This window comes from Mustela erminea, chromosome 5 (assembly GCF_009829155.1).
Source record: "Mustela erminea isolate mMusErm1 chromosome 5, mMusErm1.Pri, whole genome shotgun sequence".
Lineage (NCBI taxonomy): Eukaryota > Metazoa > Chordata > Mammalia > Carnivora > Mustelidae > Mustela > Mustela erminea.
The window spans coordinates 95454811-95479739 of NC_045618.1; the positions used below are offsets into that span (position 1 = coordinate 95454811).

At 35.5% G+C, this 24929-nt stretch overlaps 1 pseudogene; it reads right to left on the reverse strand.

Annotated features, from left to right (window-relative positions):
- Positions 1-24051: 24051 nt before the first annotated feature.
- LOC116590207 lies at positions 24052-24443 on the reverse strand (annotated as a pseudogene).
- Positions 24444-24929: the final 486 nt, after the last annotated feature.

Below are 24929 nucleotides of genomic sequence, written 5' to 3' on the forward strand. Positions count from 1 at the left end.
AGTAAAAAGACTATATAATCCATATTCTTAGGAGGGAAAATTTACTTAGAAAAAAAGTTTTATTGATAAAAGCTATTTTCAAAGTTTCTATTTATATCACAGGCAATTCAGTTGCTTGTAGGAAACCAATATTTTCTCAGGCTTAAGTTATACTTTAACTGAGTTTTTCTTACATAGTTTAATATTTGATGTTAAATTAAAACTAAACTAATTGGCATACTTTATTGGCTTGATAATAATAATAATTTAAATCTGTAATATTAGGATAATACTGGTCAGTTTCTCTTTAAAAATAGACTAAATGTTACATAACAAAACCAAAAACCAAGAACAAACAAAACAGATGAAAAATATTTTGGATTAGGAGTAGGTGCTTTGGGATGCTAAACAAATTTTGTGTCTACTTGTGGTCACTTTTGTATCTTCTTAATCTCATAGAAATAATGTAACAAATACATGATTTAGAAGGGAGTATCATCTTTGGAATATCTGGAGCCTTGTAATTTAAGTTTGTGTTCAAGACATTAGGGGGCACCTGGGTGGCTCAGTGGGTTGAGCCTCTGCCTTCGGCTCGGGTCATGATCTCAGGGTCCTGGGATCGAGTTCCGCATCGGGCTCTCTGCTCAGTGGGAAGCCTGCTTCCTCTCCTCTCTCTCTCTGCCTACTTGTGATCTCTCTCTGTGTCAAATAAAAAAAAAAAAAATTAAAAAAAAAAGACATTAGGAAACAATTTCTTTAGGGGAAACATAGTAGAGACATGTAACAAGTAAACAAGAGTATGAAAGTTCTTCCAGCATTTTGGAGCAAAGGCTCTATAAAAATCCAAAGAAACATTATTAATAATTTGTATTTGCACAGTTCCTTTCTCTGGGGATCTCTTGAAGCACTTTGCAAAACTTCATAAGTATCTTTACTTTCATAGATCGCAGACACTGTATTCTAACCCATTCATGTGTTATATCTATGCAATATATAATAGATTTGCACATCAAGAATCAGAGCAAAGCATTTTCTGCAGAGTGACAACTGAACACCACAGTCATGACAGGACTCCGAAGAAAGAGCAATTCAGCATTATTTTCTAATACCACTTCAGGACTGTGCTTATACCTGCCTCAGTTTTCTCATTCTAACTAGAGAAAACTTAGACCAAGGTCAAGGTACAAAATTTCTAGGGACTGGATATACCAGAACATTGCTGGAGTTGGAAATTTCAGAGATTATTTACTCCTTTTGCTTCCTATTTTTTCTCATGATAACCCCCCATCCTTGTCCTTTGTTGTTTGCAAGTATCAATTTCCTGCCCCACTTAGTAATTAATTACCTTTCATTTTGCTTTAGGATGGCAGTGTGATTTAGAAAGAGTGCTATGGATTAAGCATCTATAAACCCTTGTCCCAGCACTGACTTAGCTGGGAGTTCAGAGAGAAGAGTGGCCGAGAAAGGGGAGCAGAATAATTTAGGGGGTTAAAATAGAGCCCACCTTATAGGATTGTTGTGGAAATTAAGCGAGTAAAACACATAAAAGATGCTTGACGTATTGTAAGTATTGATAAATGCCAAGTGTTTTACTATTGTGGTCTGCTTTGCAAGCTCACTCACTTTGCAGTTCTGTATTGAGAACTAACTGTACAGTTAATGTCTGAAGGATCTTTAAAGTTATCTTTGAATGATATTTATTCATAGATTGCATTCAGCAAACTTAGTAATTCTCATCTTTTTAAAAATTTTCTAATCTTGTAAAATACTTGCCAGGGTTTCATAACAGAATTCTGTTGACTTCTTAAATAAGTTAGGAAGTGCTCCCACATTTTCTTTTCTGGAAAAATTAGTATAAGAAGGACATTATCACTGGTGAGGCCATCTAGTCATGAATTTTACGTGTGGAAAGAATTCTATTTCTGGGTTCAGCATCTATAATTGGTATAGATTTTAATATTTCCTATTTCTTATCTCAATTTGTTTGGCATTTTTTGTTACTTCTCCATGTAACCTAATTTTTGCAATTTGTAAGCCTAAATTCTTCATACTATTTGTAATTTTCTCTTACTAGTTTTTAACACCCCCCCTCTTTTTTTTTTCTTTGCCGTTGGTTCTTTATACCTTTTGTTGTGTGTTCTTAGTCATTTTTATAAGAACTTATCATTTTTTAAAGTTTTTTCAAAGACTTTTCATTAGGGTTATCCAAGAGTATATGATTATTAAATTCTAGAAAGATCCTGACCAACCTATATCTAGGCCAGCCCAGTTTGGCTACTCATATGCTTAGACATACGTTTTCAGCTATGGGATTTAACACAAACACTTCAGTTTGTGTAGAGAAATTCAGGTACATTGGATAATGTTTAAGGATGGTAGGCAGCATAGATAAAGGTATAGATGACCTGAAGACACAGAAGATCATGATTCACTGAAGGCCCGATAGACAGGCCGAACAAAAAATCAGGTGCACGGGGGAAAAAGTAATCTCAGTTTGTTTACAGGATTATGTTTGGGAGTAATGATAGGCTTTTTAGTGGGTTTCTGTAAGGTGACTCAAAAACAGTTATTCCCAAACATCATTGAGCAAATGCTCTTTTATGAACCATATAATAAATTGATAAGAAATTGACAAAGCTATTTGCAACACATTGGTGTATAATGAACTACAGACTAGTAGAATATTTTAAGATACTATATTAGAAAACACGTTTGAACATGGAGACTTGATGCATAATTGTGTAACAGCTGCTGTGAATATTAATAATACTGTTTAATGACTTTTGTTTTCCCATGGCAAGTTCAAAAATTGTTTTAAATTAATTTTAAATGACTATTCCTCATGCCTTTTAGCAGTTTTAGCACAGCATCAAATCAGTTTACCCTGATGAGTTAATGCCTTTATAAACACAAGTATACAACCATTCACACGAATACCTAATTATAACAGTTTTAACAATTAAAGCTGTGTTTCAGGGACTTAATAATGGCGATTTTGTTTACTTTTAAAATTGCAATCAGCAATGCCAAATTTTTGGCTCTAAATATTAAATGATTTACCTTTATAAGGATTTGTACTATACTGATCTGTTTAGTGTCTAGTACCTTCAAGATGAATTAAACATAGGTGCTTTTAGCATTTTATAATCCTAGATCATGCCAAACTGAATGTGGAAAAGCTTCTGGGGAAAGTGACTTCTATTCTGAGCCAATCAGTATTTTTCAGACTAGTCTGTTTCAGGTTTGATAGATGTAATTTCCCATGCATACATTTGTTTTTCGCATGCTCTGAGGGTTTTGTCCCCCACTACATAAAATTTGGATAATTTAGCTGGTTGTCTTTACTTTTTTTATTGACTTTTGTACACAATAAAAAAGAATTCCTTCAGCATATGACTAGTTGTCTTTAAAAAGATAATTTTGCTATTCTTTTTATAGTCTGTATAGAGTACTGATTATTTTTTTGGAGTTAGAGATATTGTGGGAAATATTTATTTTGACCATTGAAAATGAAGAGTTAAGTTTCAAAGTCCTTTAATAGTGGATCCAAACACATATTGATAGAAACTAAAAATTAGTCATTGTATTTTAGTATAAAAAAGAAACCTTTCCTTAGTGGTAGGAAGTAAAGTAATATTTAAACATTGTTCAATGTGTGTATTTTAAAATATAGACTGATATTTGAAGATAGTTTGTATAATTATGACCAAAAGTATAATAGAGTCTATATTATGAGTACTTAGTAGATGTTAGCATCACCCTAGACCCTTTTCAGAGATTTTCCTAGTTAAATTATTGTCACTACATCCCATATGTATATCACCCATATTGAGAAAGACAGTCTCATGCATGCAGTCTTTTAATCCCCTCTTTGCTACCTATTAACGGGTCTTGAGCCTGGAATACTTTCTTACCAACAGATGAAGAATCCTCACAGCTTGTGCTGGGCTTGTTACCTCGTGGGGGAATATTTTTTCCTTATATCGGACTCAATGTGTGTTCCTTTGTTTTGTTTAAGCTAATATATCATACGACATCTGGCCAGTCTCATTGCCAAATCTATCCCCTGCAGGAAGGAGAAAAGATCCTTGGCTCTGTAGCAGCCTGAGATGGATAAGTGGCCTGGAGGGATTTGCTGGCCATGGGTGACCAATATTCACTAATGAAGCTGATCTTCCTCTGTCTCTTCTCTGGGTGAGTAAAACATTTTTCCATACCCAGTGCTTGGCTGTTGCATTTCCCTTGGCAACTCAGGTATCAAAATGAGGTGGGCAAAAAAGTTCTGGCTTCTACTTTTGGTGATTAGCAACCAATGATGCTTGACAATCCGCATTATACAATTCAAGCAACCAAGGCTGAGTGTTGGGAGACACTTCTCCACAGTGCTTCTGTACACCTAGTATCAGCTGTTAATTCCAGATGAGTTTTTAAAGGATGTTTGTACAGCAAACCACATTGGAAATTTTGCACCAAAGTAGAGGGCAGAATGTGTTTCTGACCAGTATAATAAATATACTATCTTCTTGTGTTTGATAATGTTGCTAGCAGACCCCTTTAAAATATTGGCATCTCCTAAACTTGAAGTTCCTCAGATGGCAAACCCACTGTGTGTCCAGTATCTACATGGACCTGCCTCCATATCACTTCCATGGGATTTGAGAGACAAGGAGGAACTGAAGTGAACATGAAACCATGCTGATTTCTGTGCCATTAGTCATGAAGTTCTTTGTTTCTGATCTGGTAGTCTCCTATCTACCAGAATCTATAAAACTGTGACAGGCAAACGTGCAGGCTTATAAGTATGGTAAAAAAAAAAACAAAAAAAAAAACTTAGACTCTTCACAGTTCTTGGCTAAGGGAAGCTATTTATCTTGCTGAAGACAATGTAGACAGTAAGTAGCAAAGTTCTTGGGTATTTGAGACAAATTGGTCTCTGAAAGTTAGCTTACATGCTATTTACCTTTATAATAGCAGCAGGCTTCAACATGGAAGATGTAATGTTGCAGAAACTTAAATTTGCTCATTTAGAGATAGTTGCTTTTTGCTAAATAATTTTTTTTTTAATTTATATGGTCAAAGTTATCAGTCTTTTTTCTTCATAAGCTTCAGGATTTTGTGTCACAGTTAGAAAACTTCCATCACACCTAGGTTATAAAATCATTTACCTATGTTTTATCCTAGTAATTTCATGTTTTTATGGTTCAGATTTAAATAAAAAGACACCTGGAATTTTCCCTAGTATATACTGTTAGATCCCAATAAAACCGTCTTTGGTTTTGTTTGTTTTGTTTTTCCAAATGCTTACTAGGTATTTATGAAAAAAATTTCCCTTGTAGTACACCAGCTTCCCAAAGATTTCATATGAGATCTTTATCAAATACTAACTAGTCTCTTTGTTTATTTGAGTCAATTTCTTTTTCCATATAAATGCCCACTGGCAATGTCCGTATCACTACTAATATTTTAGTATCACTATTAATTTCTGAGACTCTAGTGTATTTTAATGTTTAATCATGTTGTTCTTCTTCCACAGAATTTTTAGCCATATTTTACTTTTCATGACTTAAAATTACTTAGAAATTACTTTTTTTTTCATATTTAAAAACAAAACCCAAGAGTGGATATCCTTATTTCATTCCTCACCTCAGATACAGAGTATTACATACTATACTATTGAGAGCACTGTTATCTACAAGTTTCTCTTATATGCTCTTTATCAGTTCCCTTCTTTACCTCATTGCTGAGCCTTTTTGTCATGAATGGGTGGGTGATTTTGTTGAATAGCTTTTCTTTCTTTTTTTTTTTTTAAGATTTTATTTATTTATTTGACAGAGAGAGAGATCGCAAGTAGGCACAGAGGCAGGCAGAGAGAGGGGGAAGCAGGCTTTTTGCTGAGCCCAGAGCCTGATGCAGGACTCTATCCCAGGACCCTGAGATCATGACCTGAGCCGAAGGCAGAGGCTTAACCCACTGAGCCACCCAGGCATCCCTGAATAGCTTTTCTTATACTCCTTTAATTCTTCCAATGTTTTATAGTATTTATTAACCACACTACCAGATTCAGTTTGAATGTTAAATCAGTCTTGCATTTCTGGGGTGAATTCTACTTGTTTGTGATATATTATTGTAGATGGATGGATAGATTGATAGATGATAGATTAGATTCGATTTGCTAAGATTTCATTTATAATTTTGATCCATATTCATGAGAGAAATGTTAATTTCCCCTTCTTCTAATGTTTTGTTGCAAAATGTTCTATGTTTATTTTTTATTCTTTGGAACAATTTATTAACATTAATAAATTTTTTTCCTTAAATGTTTAGAACAATTTACTATTTACATTATCTATCATAAGTTTCTTGGTAAGAAGGACTTAAATGTTTTCAATTACTTTACTTTATTAGCAACTTTATTATGCCACCCCAAATATGACAATGCAATTGTCATAAATCCCTTCCCTGGGAATTTCATAAACCAGGGAGAAGATAGACTCCTATCACAAGAAGGAGAATAGAAATTGGCACCACCCCCAGACAAAGCAAATCACAAACCATCATATCTGCTATCTATTCTGCTAAGGGTTCATTCTTCTTCCCCCAAATAATTTACTGTCCCCTAAGAGGCCTACACCCATCCTCCCCTTCCCTTAAGATATTTAAGACTGAATTCTAAGCCACCTAGGGGTGTTACTCATTTTTCCTGTATCTATGTATACATGAAGTATATATGTTAACAAACTATTTTTCTTTTGCTAATATGTCTTTTATTACAGGGATCTCAGCTAAGAACTCAGAAGGGTAGAAAGAGAATTATTTTTCCCCCACTATATAAGGCAGATTTTATACAAAATTTTAAATTTATGAAGTTTTAGAATCATTTGTTTCATCAACCAGGAAATATTTTTACCAAAAGTTAAAATATTCTTTCATCTCCCAACATCAATACTCGTAATAATGATATTTCCATATATTACACTTTTACAGTGTACTTAGTACGCTAATAAGTTTCTTTCCTATCTTCTTCAGAAGAATACCCTTGCCTCTCTCATGGATTTTAAAACTTCCATATATCATTTGTTACCCTGCTTTATAGTCAGAGAAAGTCCCAGCATTTTAAATCCTTTTTAATTGCTTATTTATATAAGATAGCTACATAAATATCTGTCTTAAAATCAGTATATCTGCTAATAATGAATATTGCTTTGTTGCATACACTTAAAAATAATTTCCAAAGGACTCTGGCTAGAGAGTTCTTTTGGCAGTTAAAGACTTGCTTTTTCTTTTTAATGGGAATTTTATCATATTTCATATGCAAGAAGATTGCCAAAGTATAAATTATCAAATCTATATGTTGTGTTGCAGAATAAACTGCTAAAGAAGCATGATTAGCTAATTGAGTCTAATGACTCTGAAAACATAACACCTCCTCCAAACAGAGAGTATTAGGAAAGGATCCTTTTTTTTTTTCTTTCTTTCTTTTTTTTCTTTCTTTTGGCCACTTCTGCCTTACTTGGTAAGGAGGGCTTAATGTTTTCCCTAAAACTAATTCTTTGTTTGCTTAACAAGCTGATACCTGCTGGTAAAATGGCTTTACTTCAAGTGATAAATTATCTTAATTAACTTTAATTGTTTGCAGACAATTTTATGCAAATAGAGACATTTAAGAAATAGAAGCATAAAGATTTAATAGTCAAGAGCCTGAGGAGAAATAAAATTTTCCATTCTTTTTGAAATTTAAAATTGATGATAGCGTTGAATGTAATTATTAAAGAATGGAGAGAGAAAAAGAAAGAAATTGGTAATTTCCATGACTAGGGATCCAAACTTTGGATACTGAAGAAAAAAAAACATACATAGCTTACTGTTTGGTATGTGTCTGTATTCTGAAACAGTTTTCATTTGGATAAATCAACATTTCTGTCTAGGTATGGTTTTTTGAACACTTTGTTTTCTGGAATTGTGGCTAAACTTAGTTTATATTAGAAATTGAAAGTCCATTAGAAGTGGATTGCCTGGGTGGCTCTGTTCTTTAAGCATTTGACTCTTGATTTCAGCTCAGGTCATGATCTTAGGGTTGTGGGATGGATCCCCACATTGGGCTCTTCAATGTGTGTGGAACCTGCTTGGGATTCTCTCTCTCTCTCTTTCTCCCCCTCTGCTCCTTCCCTCTTCTGTCTCCCCACCCACCCCCCCCAAAAAAAAGAAGGAAGGAAGGAAGGAGTAGGAAGGAAGGAAAAAGAAGTAGGAAGGAAGGATGGAAGTAAGAAGGAAGGAAGGAAGGAAGGAAGGAGAAATCCATTAGAAGTGAGTTCATGGGCACCTGGGTGGCTCAGTGGGTTAAGCCTCTGCCTTCGGCTCAGGTCATGATCTCAGGGTTCTGAGATCCAGATCCTCATCAGGCTTTCTACTCAGCACCGAGCCTGCTTCTCCCTCCCTCTCTCCTGCCTTTCTGCCTACTTGTGATCTCTCTCTCTGTGTCAAATAAATAAATAAATAAAATCTTAAAAAAAAAAAAAAAAAAAAAAAAGGTGAGTTCATGACACCCTGCTACCAGGTTGTGTTCTTTAGAGATTTTAGTTATAGTCATTTCCTAAGGTCAATGCATTTCTTTTCCGTAAATTTAAAATTATAATTGATAGTGTCACTTGAAAATACCATGTTTAGACAAACTGCTTTTTATTATATTTTATATGAAAATTGTTATCTCTTTAACTTTGAAAATTTATTTATCTCATTCATAACTAGAAATTCATGGTTGATTTTAAGAGGTTGTAAGGCAATATATAGTATTTGGTGTTTTTTTTTAAAATCATAAAGGAAAAATAATTTATTGTATAAGGCACTATATATGCATAAGACATTCTTCAAAATATAAACATGGATAAGAGTATTTATAAAGAATCCTGAAAGATCTACATAAAAGGAATCTCTTTTTGGTCCTTCCTGGATTTATTTCTTGAATTATCCAAATGCATTTTTTAACTTAATGATATTAACCATAATGTATTATAAACCTTAGTTGTTTCGTCTGCCTTTCTTCCTGAGAGGAGCTACTTTTGTCTTTTGCTTTGACCTTTTGTTTCAAATGGGAATCACACTCTTAAGTCCCTGCCTCCTTTATCAGAGTGATTGACATGTGAACATCTGACCCATGAGGGCCACAGTTCCTCATTTTTTTCTCATCAGCTCTGGGAACAGGTCCATTATACTTGTTAAAAAGTTGTGAGAGTAACAGTTTAGAAGCCACTAGTATATACATGTGTGAAGAAAGCCAGTCTGCAATAGATGATAATGAACCTGTGATAAGGCAGCAGCAATTAGTTGAAAAAAAAGAGGAAATATATTGACAATAAACATGTTACTAGTTTTAGCGTTTGAAGGCCGCATCATACTCTTTCCTTCAATTTGATTGTTTGAGTCAAAATTCATTTTTTTGTGTTATCTGAATGGAGGATTAAGTTTAGCTGAAGGCAAAGATTCACCTTTTTATGTATAATATAAAATCATTATTTTAGATATTTATATTATATAACTATATGACTCAAAGTCAGGAAATAATAACTGCTATGAGGAAAACAGTAGCAAGGAAAAGAGAGTGGCTGGAATGGGTCTATTTTAGTCTGGTGAAGAACGGACTTTTTGAGAGGGTGACATGTATGAAGTGAAGTTAGTGTGAAGGTTAAGGAGGTAGAAGGAACAGCATGCGAAGATTAAGGAGGTAGAAGGAACAGCATGCAGAGCATATCACTTGATCTCAGGGTTGTGAGTTCAAGCCTGTTGTTGAGCATGGAGCCTACTTTAAAAAACAAACAAACAAACAAACAATAGGGAACAGGTTGTGGCAAGGCCTTGAGGTGGGAATTCACCTGGTAGTCTAAAGAAGTTGCCTGAGGGTTAGAACAGAGATTAGCAGGAGAATGGGAACTGTGGTCAAGTCAGAGACACTGAGATTAGTCTGAGCAGTATGTTTAGAAACCTTTAGAGAGCTTTGAGAGACAGATGAAATGATCTAAATTTTGTATTTTAAAGTCCACTAAAGCTGCTCCATGGAAAACTGTCAGTAGTCAGACAATTGATCCCTTGCTAGGGTACCCACATTTAGTGACTGATGAACATTGGAACATAAAGGGCCATTTCGCTCAACCCATCTTTGCCATTCATCTTCAGAACTTCCAGTTCCATTTCCTTCTCTTCCCTTCTACAGGTTTTGATCCCAAAGGGCATCCTAAAATAGCTGAGGGTAGGCATGGATGTATGGACACTTTTGCATAATGTCATCTTCTTCAACCTTCCTATATAATTGGATATTGGTAAAACCTGCCTTCTTGGAATTATTTTTCTCTTTGGGCCATCACGCCACTCTACTCTTGATGTTCCATGTTTCCTAGGTCTCTAGTCTCCTATTGGTGCAAGACTTCTTCTGATAAGCCCCTAATTGTGGTTATTCCATAATGTGTGTTCACTGACATCATATTACTGTTTTTCACTCATCTTCTCAGTGACTTCACACATTACCATTTTCCTACCATGTGCTTCAGACTGAACCCTATGTGCTGTAGGTTGAATCCCCTGGGATGAAGACTCTGAGGTAAAGATTAGTATGCAGGAGGGTTTTTAGGGGGTGAGAATAAACCAGAACTGAGAATAACTAATGTAAACCATAACTAGGAATAAGCCATGGCAGGGATGAGTTTTCTTTTTGCCGAAGGCTATTTACATGGAGGAGAGAAATGTGCTACAAATAGTATATTTGTATGTTGCTAGATCTTTTTAAAGGTCATGAATGGCATTCCTGTGGAATGGGATAATGAACCAGAAGCAAGTGTAATTATATAAATTTGTATTTGGATGCCTGTGTCTAAGGGTATCGAGCCAATGTGCTTGAAGGCTGTTTCCTGTTCACTGACTTTCTTTAAGATTTAGATAAAAATATCAAATGAATCCTTATGAAATTGTTAGATGACTTGAAACCAGGAGGTTTAAAAAATATGCTGGGTGACAGAATTAGGTTCCTTAAAGGTCTTAACAGGCTGGAATAGTGGACCAAATCCAATAAGATAAAGTTAAATTGTGACACATGTTAGGTCCTGTATTTGTATCCTCAAATCAACTACTTAGGTATAGTATAAGGAAGTTTGGATTTAACAACAGAATATGCAAAAAGGACCAGAAGCAGTAGATCATGATTCTGACTACACATTGCAATCACCTGGGTGGAATTTTAAATATTCCAGTGCACAGGACCCTCAGAAATTCATGATAATTGGCCTGGGGTAAGGACCAAACATGAGAATTTCATAAAAGTTTTTGAGATTAAATTGTGCAGCCAAGTTTTATAACCATGAATTTTAGACTACTGTGATTAGCTGTTTGATATCACTACCTCTTTTTTGGGGGAAAAAAAAAAAGAAGTGCTGCAGTAATCTAAAGAGAAGGAACACAGGATGTCATCGTTAGTAGCATGGGGTTTGGCATAAAGTAAAAGTGGTTCTAGTCCCAGCTCTACTTCTTTCAAAGATGTGTGGCCTTAATCTCTCTTGACCTGAATTTTCTCTTCAAAGTGACAATAATAGTGCCTAATTCTTAGAGGTGTTGTGAGCACTGAGTAAGATTTTGCATGTAGAATGCTTGGTAAGAGTTAACACTCAAAAATGTTAGCAGATGTCATTGTTGAGCTGTAGTAATAAAATTATCAAATTTAGAATGTTTAAATCAGTTTGCTCTTCTCTGGCCTGGGTAAAATATAATAGGATTTAATTTCTAAGTATTAATCTTCAGGAAACATAAGCCATCTGGTTTCAGCTCTGGTCATGGGTGAGCAAACTAAATATATATAAAGAACATTCAAAACCACCAGTGGTGTTAGCAAAACAAGAAACTGTTATTATTTTTTTTAATAAGAAACTGTTATTTTTAAATCAAAGTCCTGTGGTGAGGATCAAAGTTGAGATTATTTTGTACAATTCAGAAAAATGGAATTAGGACAAATGGGCAGAGACTAATGTGGAGGGATATTCCAACAGTCAGAACTTCTTCCTCAACTTGTACTAAAGGCCTCATCACAGACTGGACTGCATGTCGCGGAGGGCTTCCGGAGGGCTTCCGGGCTTTGAGTTCGCTGATGATCTCTCATTAAACATCTTTTCTGTCAGTCTTTCTTCATCTATTCCAACTTATACTCTACTCTGCTGAAAGTTGAATCTTGTTTACTAAGTGAAGCATGGATCATGGATCTCTTTAGTATATCCAAATCCCGCTGTGGCTGTTACACACTGAATTAATACAAAGTTCTCTGCCTGGTATTTAAAGTCTTCTAGCACATGCTTCCAAGCTATTATTCTAGTTTCTTCTAGTCTCAGCTACTGCCACACTCTGTTTCATCCACTCAAAAGACCCAGTTGTACCTCCTCCAATATTTTTGGACTTACATGACTTTGTGCTGTCAGCCACACTCATTCTAAGCCTACAACTGGAATGCTTTATCAATTAATAGCTCTTAGGTGTTGTAATTTTAATAAAAACTGCGAAGTATTTTTCCCCCAATGAACATTTTTTGCTTTTACAGAGCTAAATATAGGTTTTAGTACCTAGGTTAGATTTCTTACCTGGTAAATTATGTATTTGAATTCTAACCTTGAAGCCTTTAGTCAGCAGCCTCGAACCCACTCAACAGAGACAGAATTGCCTTATGAACCACTACAGCTTTATTGCTGAGCCCAGGTTCAGCCTCACATTCTTCCTCAAGACCGTGTTTCAGCTTTGCCCTCTCTATTATGATTGGCACAATTGTTGGAATCATTTTCCTATTCGTGCAGATGATCTTTAACATTTTAAAGGACTGAGATCTTCATGAATCCACAAATTTGATAAAGGCATCAAAACACATTTTCAAAATTTATATATGGACATAATATGACCTATCTCACAATATAATTATTGAGAGGGAGTGAATGCTTCTTCCCTGTTTTTGATTCCTTCAATGTGAAGGGATCCCTATTAATTTAACAGTCCTAGCTCCTCTCTGCCTTCTACAGAGGCACTGAAATCACTATAAGGTTTGTTAACTCAGGAATATTAAACTGATGTTGTTCTGTTCAGGTTCTTTTGCAATTAGGAATGGGCTGCCCACAGGATACATCGATCTCCCCACCCTTTCTTGTACTGGATGGTGACAGCTAGACTCAGTGCTGCTGTCTCAGTGGCTAAAATGGCCTCATCTGTGATTAGGAAGCCCACTGGTTATTTACCTAAGCTATACACTTGAACTCTCTATTATATTAGGAAGAAAGATTGTATTTTGAGAATTTTCTACCTTTGTCTTAAGTCTCATTTTTTTTTTTTTTTTTCAGAACTGAGGTAGGGAGTAGTGAGTTTCTTAAGTATTGGTTCCTCCTCAGAAATCCCCTAATGATTGTGAAGTCAGATCAGGTGTATTAAAAAAGAATAACGGGGAAAGTTTTGAGGTGTAAAAGTTGGGTTGTCCGCACACCCATTTTCTGTCCTCTAAAAAAGTCTCTGCTAAAATGCATAGAACTTTTCTAATCTCTGCCTTATAATTGTTAGCATTTTACCAATCCCTTCCACTCCAAACTTTATATATTTGTAGAACACAATCCCACTACTTATTAACCAAAATAATAAGATATTAAAAGAGTAATACTTTAATGCATCAAGTGAGTATAGCATTCCAGGTATAGATGCTTTCTCTCTCTCTCTCTTTTTTAAGATTAGCACTGAAGTTTATTGGTTCCCAATTTTTCTTTTTCTTTTTTTTAAAATTTCTTTTCAGCGTAACAGTATTCATTGTTTTTGCACCACACCCAGTGCTCCATGCAATCCATGCCCTCTCTAATATCCAACACCTGGTTCCCCCAACCTCCCACCCACCCCCCCCCCCCCCGTCCCTTCAAAACTCTCAGATTGTTTTTCAGAGTCCATAGTCTCTCATGGTTCACCTCCCCTTCCAATTTCCCTCAACTCCCTTCTCCTCTCCTTCTCCCCTTGTCCTCCATGCTATTTGTTATGCTCCACAAATAAGTGAAACCATATGATAATTGACTCTCTCTGCTTGACTTATTTCACTCAGCATAATCTCTTGCAGTCCCATCCATGTTGCTTTGAAAGTTGGGTATTCATCCTTTCTGATGGAGGCATAATACTCCATAGTGTATATGGACCGTATCTTCCTTATCCATTCATCCGTTGAAGGGCATCTTGGTTCTTTCCACAATTTGGTGACCGTGGCCATTGCTGCTATAAACATTGGGGTACAGATGGCCCTTCTTTTCACTACATCTGCATCTTTGGGGTAAATATCCAGTAGTGCAATTTCAGGGTCATAGGGAAGCTCTATTTTTAATTTCTTGAGAAATCTCCACACTGTTTTCCAAAGTGGCTGCACCAACTTGCTTTCCCACTAACAGTGTAAGAGGGTTCCCCTTTCTCCACATCTTCTCCAACACATGTTGTTTCCTGTCTTGCTAATTTTGGCCATTCTAACTGGTGTAAGGTGGTATCTCAACGTGGTTTTAATTTGAATCTCCCTAAATGGCTAGTGATGATGAATATTTTTTCATTTGTCTGATAGCCATTTGTGTGTCTTCATTGGTCTCTTTTTTTAATTATTATTAATACAGTCTGAGGTTTTATAGAAAAATGGAGCACAGAATACAGAGAGTTCCTATATACCCTCTCAAATGCCTCCTCCCCAATCTCCTCTATTATTATTATTATTTTGCACTAATACTGTATATTTGTTATAGTTGATGAACCAATATTAATACAATTTTAAAAATTAAAGTCCATAGTTTACATTAGGTTTCATTCTCAAATACCTTACAGGTGTTGACAAATGTATAATATTTGTATCCACCATTATAGTATTATACAGAGTAGTTTTACTGCCCTAAAATCCTTCCTTCCCTCTAACCACTGTCTCCATAATTTTAAATTTTCCAGAATGTATTGTTCAAAGAATTGAAATAATACAGTGTGCTTCCCTTTCTGATAGGCTTCTTTTACTTAATGATATTATTTAAGATTCTTCCATGTCTTTTCATGGGTTGATATCTTAGCTGAAGAATATTCTATGGATGTACCATAGTTTGTTTATCCATTTACACATTGAAGGACATTCTGGTTGCTTCCAAGTTTAGCAATTACAAATAAAGCTGCTAAAAACCTTCATGTGCAGGTTTTTCTTTAGATGTAAGTTTTCAACTCATTTGGATAAGGGTCAAGGAACATGCGATAACAGTACGTTTAGCTTTATAATAAATGGCCAAACTGAGGCACCTGGGTGGCTCAGTCATTTAGGTGGCTGCCTTAAGCTCATGTCATGATCCCAGGGTCCTGGAATGGAGTACTACTTTGGGCTCCCCACTAAGCAGAGAGTCTGCTTCTCCCTCTCCTTCTGCCCTCCCCACCACTCTCATGTTCTTTCTCTCTCTCAAATGAATAAATGAAATCTTTTTAAAAAAATGGCCAAACTATCTTCTAAACTGGCTGTACATTTTGTATTCCCACTGACAATGAATGAAAGTTCCTATGGCTCCATATTCTTGCTAGCATTTGGTGTTGTCAGTGTTGTAGATTTTAGCCATTCTCAGAGGTATATGCTGGTACCTCATTACTGTTTTAATTTGCATTTCCATAATGATACATGGTGTTTGGCATCTTTTTATATTTTATTTGTCATTTTTATTTCTTCTTTGGTAAGATGTCTGTTCATCTCTTTTGACCATTTTTAAATTATTTTCTTATTGTTGAATTTTAAGGGTTCTTTATATATTTTGGATACTAGTCCTTTATCAGATGGATGTTTTGTGAATATTTTCTCTGTGGATTTTCTTCTCATTCTTTAACAGTGTTTTTCACAGAAAAGTTTTTAATTTTAGTCAAGCCCAATGTATCCATTTTTAATTTCATGGATTGTCCTTTTAGTATTGTATCTAAAACATTATCAAACTCCAGGTCACCTGGATATCTCCTGTGTTATCTTTTAGAAATTTTGTAGTTTTGCATTTTACATTTAGACCTATAATCTCTCTCCAGTTAATTTTTGTGAAAGGTGTAAAGTCTGTCTCTATATTCTTTTTTTTTTTTGGTATGTGGATATTTCATTGTTCTGACACCATAGCTTTTTATACTGATGATTTCTTTCAGAGAAAATTCTCTTTCCTCTCACCACTGCACATTTGACAGGTTTCACTATCCGATACCCAGACTGTAACCAAGAAATGACCAGCAGTTGATGCTTTATTGGTGATATGACAGGTCGATATATGACACCGTGATTTTTAAACTAGGTTATTTATTTGGATCAGTTTTATAGATTGTATAAAACTTACTGTCTGACACTCATATTGGCTCTGGCTACTTATTCACTGTTTAGTCAAATCTTGTAATACAATTTCTATGTAGAATTCCTGCCAAAAGATCACATCAACAGCAAAAACATTGACTTTCTGCTGCTATTATGACATTGATTGGCATTCAAATTAAGGAATATACCAAGGAATTGAGGTCATATGTCTCATTTTGAGAAGAGAAGTGTCCTAGCCAGTGTTTTTCAATGGACATTCAGTGGAGTAATTGTGTGATAATCAACTAAGATAGCTGTTAAAAAATGCAGATTCATGGACTACACAAAGACCTAGTGAAATCTAGTCTGTGGAAGGTGCTTTTCTCTCTTAACTTTGCTTAGACATTTTCCAAATATTTTTTGAACTGAGAACCAGGGAAGTAACCCTGGATGAAGGCCTGATTTTCCCAGGGTACCAGGTAAAATGGAACCACCTATTGTGGTATTCAAGTGGCAGAATTCCAAACAAATACGTTCAGTGAAAGAAGTATGTTTGAATATTTGCCTTGTTTGTGTGATGAGAGGAGGGCATCTTTGTCTAAAGGTCTCTCATGCATTTTACATTTAACTTTTCTGAAGATGGGCATATTATCTTTACACCAAATCTATGCCTACTGCAGTTTCTGTCTTGGTAATTAACATAAACACTCAGGTGCTCAACCAAAAACCTGAAAGTGATTTTACAGTTTTATGCAGTTGCTTGTATCACCCCTAATTATCGCTTAACTATGTCCATTCTCCTCCAATCACTTTCCCAATGCTTTAGGTTAGGCCTTCATCATTTTATCACTTGTTTTACTATAATGACTCCCTAATCCCTTCATTCTCAATCCACCTTTCACACTGATTGTTGTTATAATATGCTTTATACCATCTACATCTGCTGGTGTCATTAACCTGATTGAAATATTACAATTTAGACTCATCAGCATGGCAGAACTGTCTTCATGATTTAGCGTTAACTATTCTCTTCAGCTTTACCTTCAGTTACTCTTCCAGATTTACACTGTGTTTCAGCCACCATTAATTACTTATACTTCTTTGAATATTTTCATTCATCTTGGTCTGCAGTATCCATCCTCTTTCTTTTCCTGCCTGAAGATTCAACTCCCCATAAAGCCTTTGCTGATAGACATTGCCCTCTCTGTATTTAACAGTACCATCAGAGCACTTCCTAGCACTTGCCACATTAAATTGCAGTTGTTTGTTTAGTTGTTTCACCCCTTCATCAAATGGAACTCCTAGGGGTGCCTGGGTGGCTCAGCTGGTTAAGTGTCAACATTAGCTCAGGTCTTAATCCCAGATCCTTAAAAAGGAAGTAAGCCATTGAAGGTGTTAACACTAGTCCTTGCTCAATGGCAGCAGAGAGAGGCTAAAAGGATTTAAGTTCCCTGGTTAGCTTTCTATAAAAGACCAACCCTAAAGGCCCTCAGTGGCAACCCTGTGGGGACCCCTCTCACTTTTGAGAGCTTTTTGTATATCTTCAATCACTAAACTTCTATGGCTTTATTCACTCTCTTTTGTCCAGTGAGAGTCATTCTTCGGCTCTGTGAGACAAGAACCTAGCTCCCCTGCTGCATTAGGAGTTCCATTGTTCCATTGTTCCATTTTTTATTTATTTGACACACACAGAGAGAGAGAGCATGCACAGGCAGGGAGAGCAGCAGGCAGAGGAAGAGGAAGAAGCAGGCTCCCTGCTGAGCAGAGTAGGTGTAGGTGTAGGGAATTATACTACTCTAAGAGCTATGAAATAAATATATTTTAAGTTATTAAAAATATTATTTGAAACAATAATAAGAGTCCATCATAAAAATAGAAGTATTTGAAACAATGGAATATTCTCCTAGAAGTAAAAAATAGTCACTACAATAAAATAAGGTGGCCTGAGTTGCTCAGTCAGTTAAGTGTCAGACTTCAGTTCAGGTCATGATCTCAGAGATTGGGCCTTGTGTTAGGCTCCATGCTTAGTGGGGAGTCTGTCCCTTTGCCCCTCCCCTTGCTTGTGTTCTTTCTCTCTCAAATAAAAGAAAATAAAACCACAACCAATGAGCTTAAGAGCAAAATAAGTACAACTAAGTAGAAATTCACAAATGAAAGTATAACTCCGAGAATCTTCTTATAAATAATACCTAACTTAAAAGTGTGCAGGAACACAGAGATAAGTAGTTTGTATTAGAGACATTAAGGTCAAGCTTGTGTTGGTCATACAATGTCCTAAGAAAGACAGTTTAGCTACCTCTTTTTAAAGTATGAGTTCACTTGGTGAACAAGGGCAGTAGAACCCTTAGGGGCAAGAGAATGGAATGGGCACATGCATAGAGATACAGAGACTTAGGTGGAAAAGATGAAAAACAAATGTCAGAGACATGGAAGATAGAGTGTGAAAGTCATCATATGTTTAGTAGAAATTCAAAAAGCAAACAGGTGGTATAGAAAAGAATATTTGAAAAGATCACAGCATCAGATTCAAGAATTAAAGTCAACTTCAAAGTAGACACATGGCAATAAATGCACACATAGGTACATTTTAGGGAAACTGCAAAACATCAAAGATAAAGAGATCTGAAAAGTAACTAGAGGAAAAAGATGACCCACAATGCAATGACAATCTGAATGTAGACTTCTTAACAGCAAAATTAGATGACAGAGGAAATAGAATATCAAAATATTGGTAATATCAAAGGATAGACAATAAAATACTTGTCAAAATAGTATGTTGTATCTGATTAAAATATTGTTCCAGAAAAAGTACAAATTAGACATGGGTGGAGATGGAGGGTGCTTACTTTTCATTGACCCACACTTCATGCCTTTCTTAAGCAGAACGTATCTTAGGGTCAGGGAATCTAATGAGTAGCTCTTCTATGCCAGGCACAGTTATAGGCATTTGGGACATATCAGTAAACAAAGGAAACACAGCTTCCATCCTGAAACTCTCATTCTAGTAGTAGGAGACAGACAATACAAAAATTAGCTATAATTTAATAATAGATATGTTAGAAGGTAATAAAATGGCATGGAAAAACAGAGAGTGAATAAAGTTGAGGGGAGCTATGACGGTAGTGGGAGGGAGTATATTCCAATATTAATATGATCAGGATAGGCCCTAGTTAAGTGAAAGTTTAAGGCGAGAAAAAAGTCAACAAAATAATTATCTGGGAGAGGAGTATTAACAGTCAGAGGAATAGGCAATACAAAGGCCCTACATCAAGATCATAACGGGCATCTTCCAGGAACAGTGAGAAGGCTGGGATGGCTGGAGCACGTCAGGAAGGCGATGAAAGAGAGGACATGGCAGAGTTTTAAAAAGAAGAATTATATGATCTGACTTTTGTGTTTAAAATATCACTCTGACTGCCATATTGATGATGGACTGAAAGGGGCAAAGGAGACAGGGAGACTAAGAGGTGATTGCAATACTCAAGCCAAGAGATGATGGATGGCTTGGACCAGAGTGAACTTCTACTGCTAATCAAAGTGTCTGTGGTTGATAGATTATATGTTGAATAATAAAAAAAAAAAAAGAATAAATCCCTTAAAAATATACCATTTCTAAGTGTAGAGAAATGCATCCCTAATAAATTATCTGTTAGATCCAGAAAACTTTAATTATGAATATAAAATAGATAATGCATATTTAAATGATTCCACCAACAGGATGGCATTAACCATTTTATATATGTAGTCTTGAATAGAAAATTAAAAAAAAAAAATAAGCATTCCAAAGAGGTTTTCAGCATTCTTTTTCAGTTAAGATGTTACCCCCTAAAATGTATGCTAAGCCTGAATAAGTCTAGAAATTAGAAAGATTATTTGATTTATGGATGTGTACCTGGAAAACATTTCTCAGTTCTGGTTTACCATGTTTCTTCATTTCCTCACAATATTCATAAACATTTCAGAGAGTCAAGGAGTCAAAGGTAGAGTAGAGGTGACCATACATATTTAATGATTAAACAAGTAATTGTGTGACATATGGCCATCAACCAAAGTACTTTCACATCAGTGATCTCATGTGATGCTCATGAAATTTGTATGAAAAAGATTGAGCAGATACCAGTTTTATCCCCAAATTACAGAGGAGATACTGAGATTCAGAGAGGAAAGTAATTTTTCTTAACTCTTACCACTAGGCATACATCATGAAATGGGACTTAAATCAGATTTCTGGACTTCTGAATTTAATTTTCTGCCTCTGTTTTGCAGCTCTGATTAGACTTGGCCATCAAGTCCCAACATGGTTGAGGGTTAGAGTTGAGTACTGGAAACAACCATGTCCACAAAGTGTGTTGTTACAGCCATTGTCATGGTAGCTGACTCCTCACCCCTCAATACCCCTCCAAACACATATATGCACACACACGCACATGCACACACACACACACACAACTAAAGCCTTATAAAATAAGGGAAGCTGTGGCCAAGAGCACCAACATGTGATAAATATACAAGATTTTCTTTGGTGCAACTTTGCGCTTTTTTTTTTTTTTTAAAGAGGAATTTGTGTAGATGAACATCCGTTATTACTCTGTAGCTGAGAGTAATTATGTTTTGGGCTCTGCATCATTAAATCTTATTGTCTATGCTGGGGCCCCACTTTAAATTCACTAATTCCCTCCTCAAAACATAAAAATCGAATTCAATGAAAATCCATTTAAGTTTGTTTAGGTATTCTCAATCATGACTTCCCTGAGTACAGTGTTTGCAAAGGCTAACCTGAGTATGGCATGTGAATTTTAATCACTGAAATTCTACATTACTTGTTAACTAAATTGTGAAAGGTGTGATCCAGTTTGTTTGGGGATCTGGTTACATACTATCAAATTGATTGGCTCTATAGAATTGGAATGTAAAGTTACTTAGGTTTGATTGAATTAAACATCTTTTTAACTTGGGTTTGTCTATAGTTTTAGGCTGAAAGCCTGGGATAAAGATTTTCTTAAAACTAAGTTACTTTTATAAATAAGTTTTCCCTAACATCAGTTTGTTTTCCACCATCCAAAGAAAACTAACAGGAGAACTAAAATTGCCTTATGATGTAAAAATTATTAAACCTATATGTGCTTGTTCTGAAAGGCAAAACACTGATAAGGATTATAGATGCATATGCAATGCTTATCTGATATTGACATTCAACCGTATTTAAGACATTGTATATTATGTACAATTATACTAAAATTAAAAATCTGACTTGAAAATTTGTGTTCATTTTAGCAGCCCAAAGTATAGTCACTCCCAATTTCTGCCCAAATACCTATAATGGAAAAGAAAAATGTGACTTTACCACACTGAAAATTAGCTTTAAAAAAGCTGTGCAAGTAAGCACTTAGATCAATGCTTTGTACTCATGGGATCTTTGCACATTCAACTCCTTCTGGTTGTATTTCTACTCTACTTGTTATTCATCTGGGTAATCTCTACTCTTGCTTCAAATTTCAGATTGAAGGGAAATTTCCTTAGGAATGTATTTTCTGACCCTACCTGCCACCACATTTCATGCCTTGGTGTGCTTTATGAAACATTTATTCAAAGTACTTACTTACTAATTTAAAATTCATTGGTATGATTATTTGGTTAATGACTATCTATACTGTACTATAAACTCAGTAAAGAACTTTATTTTTTAAAAGATTTTATACATTTCTTTATTTGAGGGAGAGTTAGAATGAGAGAGGACAACCAGGGGGAGCAGCAGAGAAAGAGGGAGAAGCAGGCTCCTCACTGAGTAGGGAACCCACCATGGAACTCATTCCTAGGACCCCAAGATCAATGACCTGAGCCAAAGGCAGATTCTTAACTGACTGAGCCACCCAGGCGCCCCAAGAATTGCATTTTTAAATCCACCATCATTTCCCTAGCACAGAAAATGTCTGGCATAAAATAGTTTCTCAGCAAACTACTGAGAAATGAATGAGTGAATTGTCACATAGTAAGAACTGAATAAATGGTGGTCAGCATAGTATTTTTTCTTCTCTAACTTAATACTATGCTAACTTATGGTTTCTGAAATTTCAGATAGGTGTAGTTTTCATGTGATCATTACATGCTTATACATTAACCATATGTGACTACTCCCTAGTGGATCTAGCATAACAGTGTGAAAACCATGTCTAGCTGAACCTGGAAGAAGTCAAATGTTTCATAAATCCACTAAAGGCTTAGGGGAATGGATATACAAAACCATGAAACAGAACGAGGAAAACTTCTACCGGAACCCAATCTTAATTTCTAAAAAGTGCCCATTTTGATGGAGATATCTGGGGTGACTATTTACTTCAAGCTATACCAAATACAGATTTGGACAACCGTAATTTTACTGTGCTATTATCATATTTTTGTTGGGCCTGAGTGCTGCTGTCTTTCACAAGTTTCCCCTTTCAGTGCCTTTTTTTTTTTTTTTTAATGGTCCTTCAAATTTGATAACATCCAGAACACTATAAGGCCTTAGGTAGAGAAGAGCTATCAGGATTGTGCTTCTTTATGAGAGGTTAAATTCTCCCAAGCAAGCTCTGGTAGTGGAACATATTGAACCAGAGGAGCAAAGTATTTTAGACATTATATGTTTTCAGGTACTCAGCTCAAGTATCAAAATGCAGTAGGATAAGTTACTTATAAATTCAGCAGAAGAAAACCAGATGAATATCAAAAAGCAAGTATTGAACTGAAAGTTTGTCAGCACCCAAATGGCTAGCTAAAAAGGATGAAGACCAACTATATACCCCACTTGAGCTTAAACACAGAATATAAATTGATCTAACTCCCTTGAGAATGAGTTAAGAAGGGAAGAGGAGAAAGAAAAGGAACAAGAAGAATAGAAGGAGGATATATATGTACATGCATGTGTCTGTAGATATATACATACACAATTTATAGCTATAATACAATACTGCTGAACCAGATAAAGGGAAAATCATATATATGAAAGAGGAAGACATAGTTTCAATATTTTTTGAAGAAACCTGAAGAAAATCTCAGAAAATACACTTATTATCCACTGTCTACAGCCATTCCAGCTATGAAATAGGAAAAAGTCATGAGAAGAGTAAATTCAGAAATAAAAATGTCATGAGATTAAATTGAGAAGTGGATGACCCGAGAAAGGATAAAAAAATGAAAATGTAGCAGCAAAGTGAAAATCCACAATGATGACTCTAAGGAAAGAACTGTTACTACGATGCATCAGAGTTGCAAAGACCAAACTTGAGAGACACTCTTAGATGCAGCAGAAAAGGCTGAAGAGAAAAAACAATGACAAAGAATATGATCAATATGGAGAGAAAAGCTTCTTGATTCATTTTTAAAGATAACTGTGTACTTGAGAACCATAAAATTGAACAGAGGAAATGATAATACCCAGAATTAAAGAAAGTAATCATAAGCTGAAGAAAGATCTGACCATCAAGATTGAAAAGCTCACCTTGCTCTAGGCAAAAATCAATGAAAAGAGAGCCACGAATGAGATATGTTTGACAAATATTTGGATTATAAGGGTAGAGAATAAAATTCATTGGCTTTAGAGTGAAAAAAAAATTACTGAGGATAGAAGTTAGATTGGTCTCACATATCCTCTCTTTATTTTTATTTTTATTTTAGTTTGGATACCATTGGTTTATTAAAAAAGAGAGACTTGAAAATTATTTACATGAAATATTTCACAACTTCACTGAAATAGTCAGGTTCATTTCATGCCATTTCAGTAATGATTTATTTCAGTCTATATACTTCCTGAAAATGTCACTGTCTCTAAATAAGAAATAATCCATGCCATCTAGAACTACTTTGGTTCCTCCATATTCAGAGGAAACTTTATTTCTAACTTTCACACTAACTGGATGAATTTCTTCACCCTTTCCTTTAGGGCCAGATCTTCCAGCTTTTACTGTTGTTGCTTGCAATACTTTTCCTTGAGATTTTTCTGGAAGCATAATGCTTCATTTGGTTACAGTTTTGGCTGCATCCCTTTCCACTAAATGTGGTCAAAGAGGGTAAGAAACATTCTAAAAGCCTGTCCCGCTATGACTTTGGCTGATGCAATTCCTGGAGCTACACGGCCCTGGAGTCCAGTCCTAGGGTCAGGTGAATGTGGGAAAAGCTCATACATCCTTCTTTTAAGCTAATGACCAAGGGTGCCTGTGTGGCTCAGTGGGTTAAACCCCTGCCTTCAGCTCAGGTCATGATCTCAGGGTCCTGGGATCAAACCCTGCATCAGGCTCTCTGCTCAGCAGGGAGCCTACTTTCCCCTCTCTCTACCTGCCTCTTTGCCTACTTGTGATCTCTCTCTCTCTGTCAAATAGATAAATAAAATCTTAAAACAAACAAACAAAAAACTAATGACAGAAAATCATGGAATGCGTATATAATTTTGTCCTGAAATTATTTTACACAGAAAACTTGTCTTTCATGTGAATGCAACAGATATTCTCAGAAATGCAAGAACATATAAAATATACTAGCTGTTTAAAAAATTACTTGAAAATGTATTCAAACTGAGTGAGAGCTTAATCTTAAAGTAAAAGAATGGGAACTTGGTTGTGTTGCTTTCTTCTAATTCCTTAACCACATGGAGGTAACTTGAAAGGTGAAATTT